Here is an 11,760-nt window from a genome sequence, read left to right as displayed (position 1 = left end):
AGAACCTGCTGATGGCGCTTCTTTTCTGGTTTCAGCAGGTGCTTTTTAAAACATACGGCAATGCAGCCTGCAACTTCATGCTTCTGTAAATGCAATGAAACCGCAACCTACTGTATGTCGCCCCAGGTTCTGCAGAGCTCTTTACAAATTGTCTTGTTGAGATTTTTCAAGCTTCCGGGCATAATGTTAAGGTCTTCGTTCATGACTTCGGCCCAAATTTTTTCAACTAGCCAGTTCATGTTTATCTCCTGCTTCAGGTAGGACAAGGGCACGTTTCCCTTCTGAAACATTCGCAAAATGGTCTGGTGAACTAACAAGGTGATGTACGCTTTGTTCACCTCTTTTGCCACTATTGGCTCAACTAGTGTCGTCTCAGGTGACAGTTTCTGTCTGTCCGTGGTTGCAGTGGCAATTCTAGGTTTTATTTTTAGGGAGGGCCAATAGGGGGCCAATGCTATATTTTGGGTGGCACCCAATTACTGCGTTGTTTGTAGATGTAGCCTATAGCAGTTTCTCAAGAAATGTTCTTTACTTGTACTCACATTGTATGACTAAATATAAACCTAACCTTATTAACCACCTTCTCCTGGGAGATGAATCATAGAACCCTGCAAAGAGGGCACGCGGTGAAGGGAGGGTGAATGAGCACTGACGAGGTGCCAGTCAGTCCGTTTGTGACAACCTTACATGCTTCCTACTGTTACTCACGAGATGAAATCACTTTAGGGTGTTCTGCTCAGGATTGTCACACTTGCTTCTCTACAAGCTGCTACTAATGTAAAAGGAAAAGGAAACCAGAAAGGCCACATTGCAAAAATCTGTAACAGATAGGAAAATTACTTGTTTTACAAAGTAGTAAAATGATTAGTTGGTTAATTAATTAATGAAGTGAAAGAAAATCTCACTGACTCAACAGAAAGACAATTAATCAATCTAGTTACTGCTCTCTGGTGGACAAACTCTGTAACCGAGACAATGTTCTCAAACATCCTAAAGGTTCAAATTGATGTTTTAACATTGTATAAAATCTACATTTTTGTTAATTAAGCATTCAAGTTTCTCTCAAACTCTTTCTACGATCCAAAACTCTACAGAGGTGCCACATTTCCAAAACCCTAAACATTCTCTAAAAGCCTGAACCGGTTCAACTAAAAATTTCCATAGAAATACTGGAGATGGCACATCTGTCCATCCGCACTTTACCACAAAGCAATGGAGGGGTGTGTACTTTACAGTTGCAATTACTATACTGACTAATGTAAGTTTAGTAGGAGTCACACTGTGAGAAGTAACAGAAGGTTACATGCAAGACTATATGAGCATAAAATATATCAGTCAGCAACAGAAAACATTTTTCTGATATCAAAAAATGATTTCATAAATTGTAAAAATAGAAACTTGTACATTAGCTGTGGTTAAAATTACACCCTGTAAGAGTACAAGCAAAATGATTTCAATACATGGCCGAAACTGCCTATATGTAAGTGCCAAGGTAATGTCTAAAGTGTTTGAAAAACAGTCCATGAATTGAAGGGCTGAACATATCATCAGCATTTCTGCTTGGGTATGTACCTTGGTGGCAGTTCAGTATGTTTCCAGTACAGCAGAGAAAACTAAAGAAATGCAAACAGTAAAGTGGTCATTTATTGGGTAAAATAAACATTTAACGGTGACTCACGGCCCATAATTTTTGCTTCGCGCATTTAAGGCATCCAAACGTTGGCATCCTGACAACAAAAAGCAAATATAAATACCGAAGCTGTGAGTGCTGCTCCATTATAAGACTCTGACCTGTAAACTCTCAAGTATAAGAAAAATAAAGTAGTAAATGTCCTTTAAGACAAGTGCAACACATTAAAATGTACTTAAGCTAAACCATTACTGCCAACAGTGTAATTTTACCTTCAGAATTGTACAAAATAATACTGCTTTTCTCACTCTTCAACATTAATGACACATTGTTTAAATAATCCTTTCAAAAAACTTGCAAAACGTCTGCCCAGCTTTCAAGGCTACCTCCACACTGGTGCACTGCCAGTGTTTTTCCTGCATAGAGGGATTTATGATGCCTTGAAAATTGGTAAATAGTAAATGGTGTGCACTTATACAGCACCTTTCTAACTTCGTGGTACTCAAAGCGCTTTGCAGTGTTTCTCATTCACTCATTCACAAACACATTCACACACCAATGGTGACACAACTTCCATGCACGGTGCCTGCCTGCCATCAGGAGCAACTGGGGGTTAAGTGTCTAGCCCAAGGACACTCCAGCATGTGGAGGAGATCGAACCACCAACCCTGCAACCAGTGAACAACCCGCTCTATCACCTGAGCCACAGCCGTACAAAAAGAGGTTTTGGCCAGCCTCAAAGGTAAATCACAAGTGCTGAAACAGTAAGAATTAGAAGTAAAAAAAAAATAGCAATTAAACTTTTTACAAGCTTCATGAAAATGTCTTAAGTAAAGGGACAAAAATTTGCTGGTTCCTCTTTCTCTAACATGAGGATTTGCTGATTTGTTTTCCATCTTCTAATCTGGAGTGTTGGCTGAACAAGAAATCTGAAGACATCACCATGGCTCCAATCAATAGTGATGGACAGTTTTAGCTAATGACTCATTTATTAGAGGAAATGATTAATAGAGTTAACTGAAAAGATAATTAACAGATGAATTGATGCTGAAAAAAATAAAAAACATTTGCAGGCCTGAATAATTTACTATAAGCTTCAGTAGAGGCTTATCCACTGTTTTCCACATTGCTAACTGAATAGTGGACATTTGATCAGACAACAACATTTGTGGACATCACCTCAGGCTTTAGGAAACTGTTACGCTTGGACGTTTTACCATTTTTCTGTAGCAGTTTCAATAAAAGCAACTTGAACGATGTACTGCCTCTCTTTGGTTAGCACTGCTCTTACAAACTGCCTCTGCCGTTGGTGGCATTGAGAGTTTTGAATGCACTGAAGTCGTTGAATAAGAACACACATTCAGTGAGCTTGATTCACTCGGTCTCAATAGTCCCCTGAACACAAAAATCAGCTTTTAGTGTCTCTTGAGCTTCACATTAGCAGTATTTGAGTCAAGGTTAGGAATCAAGACAGTTCTGTAACTTCACCTGTGTCACCGTGGTAACGCTTTTGCCATTGCATCAACATAGCTAGATCCCGCCTCCCACACGGTTCAATGCCATGTCTGTGTCTCTGCAGCACAAAAGCACAATATCAGAACATTAATACAGTATTTCCATATTTAGTAGATTAATGGCAGCTTTTCTGTCGTGAAGAACAGGAGGTCAGAGGCAGCGATGTTGAACGGAGGCACTGACAGAAGCAGGTCTACTGATGCAGAGGTTCAAGCTCCGAACACAGAGTCAAGCAGTAACGATCCACCTGTGGTGTCGTCGTGCAGGAGTCTGCTTCTGGAGTGTCAATTCAGTAATGAGATTTTATTCAGACAGCAGCTGTGTCAGGACATCAGCCCCCCTGTGTGCGGACAAATATCTTTGCGCCTGAATTTCTAAACTGTGTTTGTGTATTTGTATTTGTGGCCTAATGATGAGCAGTGCTGGGAATGAGACGGAAAGGTGGGGGTGTAATGATGAGGGAGAGAGGTGGGGGCAGGAGTCCACTGCATGCAGTTGTTCCAATCACTGATTCATTAGATCATTGTTCTATTGTTCATCTTCTTATATGTGCATGCGGGCTCATCTAGTATTTCTGGTGCTGAGGTCAGCCGGCTGATGTGGTGCTAGTGTGCTAATGCAGAGGAGGCATTAACCCCAATCCCTCTGGATGAGAGACCGCTTGGCGAGCATCCGTCCCCAGAGACTGGTGGCATGCTGCTGTCTGCCTGCCTGCCAATCTTATTTCCCGGATAGGTTGCACACTTATTTCATTTTGGCCTGTTTCACAGCCCGGTATTGATTTTTCAAACATCATGTCGGTGTGAGGATGAAGGGCCCTCTTTCAAATACAAGATTCTGTAAGATTCTGTTTTCCCACTACAGTTTGGTTTTCCTCTTCGAGAGTCAGTAAAAGAAATTCCTTTGTGATAATATGATTTGACGAAATGATTAATTTAATTAGACCAATTGCGTTTTTACTTCAGTCTCTTTTTTCCTCAGTTTCTTTTTCTTCCTATCGGTACCTGGTGAGGGTGTGACAGTATGTGTATTTGTCTTGAAGCATTTGGTCTGTGGCATTTTATTCGGTCTGAAGTCGGTTCAGCATACTCTGTGAGCCAAACAATTATTGTCAGAAGTCTATTCATGTCGACATATTGGCACTCCCTGAAATTGTAGAGCATGAATTCCACCTGCGACGATTTGGTTGTGCTCCAGTTGTTGTCTATCAGCCACAGCACGTCAGCAGAGTTAGCCTTAAAAACAGAGCAGACACTGTGCCAACGAGGGATAGATCAGTTATCAGCCTGGCTACTGCTACTTTCTGTGACAATAAAAGAAGGTAATTTAAAAAAGCAATACTCTGGCTTTAATTCAGTCGCCTCTCTTTATTTGTAGTCAACACTCTGCACTGTCTGACTGGGTACATGTCACAATTACATGATTACATGCCTTTCAGCTGTTCTAAAGTTCTCTATTAATTAAACTTATGTAAAATGTAAATAAGCAAAGGCATTTCAACTAGGCCTGGTTAAAACAGCAGTGACATGTACTGGAATTGTTTGACAGAATGTTTAATATGTTCACTTCAATGCATCAGATGCAAACTGTGATGGAAGCACATTATAAAAACGTAAAGTTCAGTTGCATGAACAAACCCTAAGCAATCTCCTTCCCTTGTTCCTAAACAGCCTTTCACATTTGATAAAGGAGCCCTGTTGTCTTCTGTTGCTCTGCTCATTCGTCTCCTTTTTTCATTATTGTGGTGACATTAAAATTATTAAATGTGTACCTTGATGAAAAGGCTAAAGTGCTTAAATAATAAAAACAACTAAATAATAAAAAAAATAGGTCATTAAAAATGATCAATGAAACATTTTAATCAGTATATTTTTCAGCTATATCACCCGACCTTAAATTTAACAAACATTTGTGTTGGAGTCTGAGCTATTCTAAATTTTCTACATTTCTCATTTAATTTTTTGCTGCAGATATGTTTCAATCAGTACAACTGAATTTGATTACTAATAACTGGCACAAATATCGGCCCTGGGTCAACCCTGAGTGTTAACTCGTGCTTCTGCTCGCCTTTATCCTGTCAAAATTCCAATAAAGTTTTTTCAAACATGATTGCTGTGTTAAAAAGAAAAATAGAGAAAGGTAGCGTTACTTTGTGCAGTTTTTACTGGAGAACCTGCGCTGCTGGTTTTAATAGTGAATTGAACTATGAATCTTAATAGGACTTTTTGTACAGCTCCGTCTTTTTATGTTGACAGCATGCAGTATTTGATAGATTTAACATTACAGTATGACTTAGAGACACTTGAGTACTTACATTTTTTTATTGATGTAATGATAATAAATAATAATAAATAAATGATAATAAACCGAGGTTAACCTTAACTATGAATTTTGTGTGTCGCTACACCCTGCTTGTGTTCTTTTTCTCTCCTTTCATGCTCTTTTATCTCTATTTGTCTAACCTTTCCCTTCCCCAGCTTTTATTTCCCCTGTTGCTTTTCATACCTCATGTGCTTGCTCTGGCTGCGTCGAAACCAGCAGATATGAGACAGCGGGCTGGGTATCAGAGACGTCACTGTCTCTCTGTCAGTCCCTGTGGTACATTAGCCATCCCTTACCATGTATTATTGATTCCCTCTCTCTAATCACTGTCTCCAGTGTTGCAGATGAGCCTTTACTGCCAGCAGCACAGGCCTGCACTCTGAGGAGTTTATAGCAGCCAAAGTCCTGGCTGAGGCACAACTCTGAAAGACACTGCAGAGAAACAACAACAACAACAACAACAACAACAGGTGGGGAATGTGAATTCATGTCTAACACTAAACAGTAAAGTGAAATTCCAGCATTTTCTACATGGGTCTTACTCTCATAACTCATTTTACAATCACCACCTCCGAAGAAGAGAATTCTAACAAAACATTGTGTATGGGGGCAAGCAGCGTGAGCTCTCAGGGCTTTCAAAGCAATTCTACATTTAACAAGAATCATTTCAAATGCCTATCTGAGTCTAACAAAAAGAAAAACATAAGAAGTAGCCCCATGGATCAGCTCCTCTAGCTTAATGCACAGGGATCTCAGAGTGAAACGTGCTGGCTTACCAATAACTTACTTTTAAAAAATAACTGTCAGTGCTTTTAAGCAGAACTTAAATAAAATTTAAAGGTTGGCAGCTTTCTGCAGCTTTCTGCAGCTTTCTGTAGCTTTCTTTGGAGAGAAACCTTTTTCTGTTAAGAGGTGTGAATATGGGCAACTCGTCAAGTTGTTGTTTTCGAAGAACGTTTAATCATTAAATCATGGAAAATCGGGCCCTTTTTTAAGGGATATATTGGTTCAGAACTAGACCTTTGAAAAGCATGTTACCTTTTAAAAATGGACAAAACTAAACCATTCACCAGAGGCAGAAACTGTAAAAACAGAAAGATTCGATGACGTGCCATTCAATCAGCTAAACCTAACCAAATCTAAGCTTAAAATCGTGGTATTCCATTAAATCACTTTCTTCTAAATGTCTCATTTAAAAAAAAAAAAAAAAGCCAAAAGTAAATTGCTTGCTCTAAACAGATTCTGCAAATAAAATTCTGCACTCCTCAGCACAACTGTGAACCTATTGGTGACTCAGCTTGAACAGTCAGGCAACAGAAAATTCAGAGACTTTGCAGCTAAACTGGGCTGAATTGCAGGTTGTGTTTACACAGAGCAGACAGAAGACAAATATGGAAACAAATTAGAAATGTAAGTAGTAAAATATTTGTAACAGTACAGTCACCACTTTTTTCCAGTGTCAGTAAAGCCTGTGGGCACTTGGAATAATGTTGTACATATTGGTTCTTGGTTTTTTTCAGCTGTTATGAAAGAAAATAAATAATGAAAGAAATTCAACTTTATTTAAAATTTTAAAGTTAACTTTGTTATACTGAACGAAAGACATTTTTTGATGTCTCTTTACTTGCCATGGTTGCGCTGTTTCCATAGAGATTCGGGACTTAACTGAGCCCACAGTCAGTGAAAATATGACAGAGGCAAAACGGCACCCAGATACTGCATGGAGTTCAGAGGGTTAACATATTATTAGGCATTGCTTACGCTGAAGGCCACACATGAGAACAGAACGTGCTCGTGCTGTGTGACAGTAAAGCAATTTGAGCTTCATTATGTTTCTAAAAGGATACAGAAGTATGAGAGCTGGTATTACAGACAACCAGCAGCTGAGTCAAGTCCACGTTTGTGGTCCTGAACAATCCCAGTAATAAACACACACACCTTCTGTAAACCCAGAAGGGAAGAACAACATGTTCTCCAGTGGCCACAAGCAAGTTAAACTTTGCCTCGCAGGACTGAGCAAACTTTTAATATTGTAAATGTGGAACGTGAATGCTGTGCCTCTATTTCACTGACGGATACTTTGGTGATTAAAAAAAGTCCAGTATGGTGGGAGACGGTGAGAACTGTCGTCAACATCAGAATCAAAAAAAAAAGTGAACGAACTAAAAGATTCAATACCAAACGTAAAAACGCTCAGATTTTTTTCATTCGTCGTTTTTCTAATGTCACATTGTTTTGTACTGTAGTGGGGGGCTTTTCATGTTGAGTTCCATATTCATACTAAGACCCATCTGTTCCTATTCAAACAGACATTAAATAAAAATCATTTACATACAGTTTTAGCAAAAAGGCAGCAGTATGGAGCCTTGATCACCATACGAGGGCCATGTGTGCTGTACTTTGCCTGTGCAACTGACAAGAATATGTCGACAGAGCTGTGAAATAAAGTCCAGATTTTCTCTGCCTGTTCAACTATTCAGTTAGCGTTTGTTCTGTGAATCTGACAGACAGATTCCACACAGCGGGAAATCAATTACATTCACACCAATATGGATCAGAGGCCACTGGTGATCTGCATTTTCTTTCCTCTTCTTCTCTTTGCTCTGTGTCTTGCTGAAGAACAGAGGATTCTTAGTTTTTTTTTTAAAGAGATGACTACTTTTGTGTGAATCTCTGCTGGTTGCTTTGGCATAGAGCGATACAACGGGGGTGTGTTGCATGTGGGAGGAAGAGTGAGGACCCCGAGGGAATATGTACAGTAAAAGGAGTGGGGGTAAACAAAGTGGTCCGTTTAATCCGTAGCATTTCACGTCCCTTCTGATGTCATGCTGACATCATCCTTTTCAGCTCCACCCGCTATACACTCAACATTTACCTCACTGAGTCATACTGCAGCATAAAGTTGTGTATCAGTGCTCGACCAATGTCATTAAAAAGAATGACAAACTTGCGTCTGTAATCATACTGAACCATTATTTATCAAGTCTAAATTAATAATTCCACCTTTTCAATCAAGATTTGTAGCTAAACTGCAAAGTGTGCACTAAAAAGATTCACACTCTGCTAAAGTTTGTGATGAAACCAAACTTGAGAGAGTGTGTCAGATATTTGGAAACCTGCACCCTTTTCCAAGAAATGCTGTGGCATTCAAGCCAAAGCTCAGGGTTACTTCTTTCTTCACACTTTTACACAAAGCACAGATGGAGGAGTGTTTGTTCCCTCTGAACAACAAAAGGACAAAATCTGAAAGAGGGTTACATCACTTACTTCTGATTCAGACTAATCCTTGACTCTATTATGTTAAATGGAGGCATGCGACTGCATGACAAAAGAGTAACTGGAACGATAAAGAGATATGAAACGCAACTGAAATAAATGAAAAACATCAAAAGAATGAAAGACGGATGGCTGAGGTTGAATTCTCTGATTGATGAAAACTCCTTCAGCAGTTCAAGAGATTTTTCAAAGGCACTACAGGTTTTACGTAAGAAGAATCAAGCCTTTCTTTTGTATGAAGGTGTGTGTGAAAAGATGAACTTGATAAATTCAGCTAAAGCAAACATCTTTGGGGCACTACGTGGTGTAGTAAAGTAAAGGTGGCGTTGTTTACTTGTCTTATATGAAGTTCCAGTTCATAGTAGGGATAGTTAAAGTTGTCTTACTGCAGTAGTCTCCTCGGTATAAGTTCACTAACATCATTACTGACTGCTGCGCTCATTACTTGTGTCGATAATGGCCCAGTGATTCTTTTTTCACATTACCATTGAAAACAAAATCAAGTTGGTATCTTCCAAAGCTAGTCTTTTAAGTATGAAACGTTCTTACAGTTTTTCCTCACATAGTGTTTCCTTGCTGAGCTGCAGCACAAAACAGAGAAAATCTGGTAGAGTCCAGTTGATGTTGTCATTAAAGAACTGACTATAAGATTTGGGACGTTTAACATTTGAAAAATTGGCTTGTCATATAGTGAGATAATATAAATTTCGTATATGTGTTGCATATGCCTTTTATACCATAATGTCTATCCATTTAAGATATCTGGGTGTCTGAATCCACTGCAGGATGTGCTCTAAATCACTGAGTAAGAACCAGCCTACAGCAATAATGTAGCAAAAATTAGCCACTAGGCAGTTTAGATGTTCACATTCATATCCATATCGCAGCATCATCAGGGAGGTATAAGATCAGTCCCAAATTCATTCAGCAGCACATTACAACAACCCCAAACATACAGCCAGAGTCATAAAGAACCATCTTCAGTAACAAGAAGAACAAGAAGTCCTGCAGCAGATGGTACAACTCCCACAGAGCTCTAATCTCAACAACAACGAGTTAGTCTGCAAAGATAGAAGCAACTTAGAAACCTAAATCCACAGAGAATCTCGTACAGGAACAACCTACTTGTTGGGTTCCTTGAGTACCTGTGCAGTCTAACTTGGTGAACTAGTATTGTTTTAAAGGCCAATGGTGGTCACACCATGTTTTAGTTTGATTTAGGTCTTTCATAAACTTTGCATAAAATATTTAGAGAGTTAGAGACTACACAGCTTAGAGTTTCAGAAAGCTAAAATTGAGAGATTTCCAAATGCAGTTCTGTAAGCAAATATATGCAGAAACAGACTTATTGGATAAATACTGCCCATAGAGTTGGCATTTCATTTCTTAGCTCTGATCACGTAACTCTCCACAACCTGATGCAACGGTCAGCACAGCACTCGTCTCGCATAGCCAGACTGGGGAATCATCTGGGGGAAAAATACTCTTGCTTGTATTTATTTAAATCATTCACATTTGTCTCGGGTAACGCTAAGCCCAGGATACAGCAATTGTGCCCCTGCAAAACAGTGTTTCTCGGAATTGTTTTGGTGGAACATGTGCCCACCAGGAGATGAACACTGTCATTAAACTGGATAATTCACCCAAAGAACAAAGTAGGCCCAACTTGCTGCATGATCCAAATCCTCAGCAAAACCTGGTATTTTCAGCATATTGGTTACTAGCCACATACTTGCAGACTTGGGAGTAAGCAAAGCCGACCCAAAACCATATTATATCCAAAGCCTAATGCGAACCTACATGCAAAATTTACCATGTGATGGTGGAACACCAACATCTCTGGCCACTACTACACATCTCAGACCACAGTGTGACAATTATCTAATAAATTCTTTCTCTGAGTGGGCAGGAGCTAGTGTGTCAAACAGAGTGTAGAGCATAGACATCCCAAAAACTTTTAAATGTGCTGGATCAAGACCCTTATTATGATAGCAACTGTTTTTCCTTTTGGACATCATTGTCAATCCCAGGAATGACCATCTGTTATTTTACCTTTGTAAGCATTGGCATACTTATGTTGTCAGTCTGTCTATGTCTGTTATTATTATTTGTTCTGCTCTATAGTGTGTTCTTGGCAATGCCCAGTGAAGATTTGTGTTCAAATTAAAGCTTTATCAGTACAAGATAGACTGGGAGCTCTGAGTATAGTGAGTGCAGATCTTTGGCTGTCTGGCTACTGCCTTCAGCAGCCATCACACGGTTGTTTCCCAACAAAGTACTTTCAGATACCGCAGAAAACGTCTAGTGAGCTGAGCTGAATAAGCTGACACCCAACAGTTTGTCTGATAAACAGCATTAGCAAACACATGCCAGTTATATTATGCAGTAGATTATTCACTTAAATTTCACAATTCACGAATTCATGCCTGGGAGCAGGCAATCTCTTATGCAGCGTTGATATGCAGCAGTTGACCATCAGTGCATTATACTGGTTTATTGTTTCCAAATGAGTGAAGCAGAGTGAACAAGAGCTCAGCAGTTTGAATCTAATTGTGACACAAAGCAGCGAGCAGCCACATAATCCCATTTCCTTGAGTGGATATATTCCTATTGCGCAGTTGAATATCAACTAAGCTGATATAGACATCACTGACTGATAGACAACAATGTTTACATTTCATAAAGCAAATGTAATTCTTCACTATAGACTTCAATTGTGAAATGAACAAAAGACAAATACAGCAAAAAATGTAAATGGAGCAAAAAGATATTCCAACACTACGAGTAACACTCAGCTGCTAACAGTGCAGTCTAACACAACAATAAATCTGAAATAAATTCCTTGATATGAATTTTAAGTTCTTGTTGAAATTGTGTTGGGGATGTTTTGACTGTATTGCCAAATAGAACTGCACAATATTGGGAGACATTGCAATACATTGCTTTTGTGTGATATACATAGCAGTACAAACAAATATACAGGAATTCTTGTTTTTATAGCTCTCTATTTTCAAAAG

This window comes from Stegastes partitus, unplaced genomic scaffold (genome assembly GCF_000690725.1).
Source record: "Stegastes partitus isolate 25-593 unplaced genomic scaffold, Stegastes_partitus-1.0.2 Scaffold513, whole genome shotgun sequence".
Lineage (NCBI taxonomy): Eukaryota > Metazoa > Chordata > Actinopteri > Pomacentridae > Stegastes > Stegastes partitus.
This window is presented reverse-complemented; position numbering follows the sequence as displayed.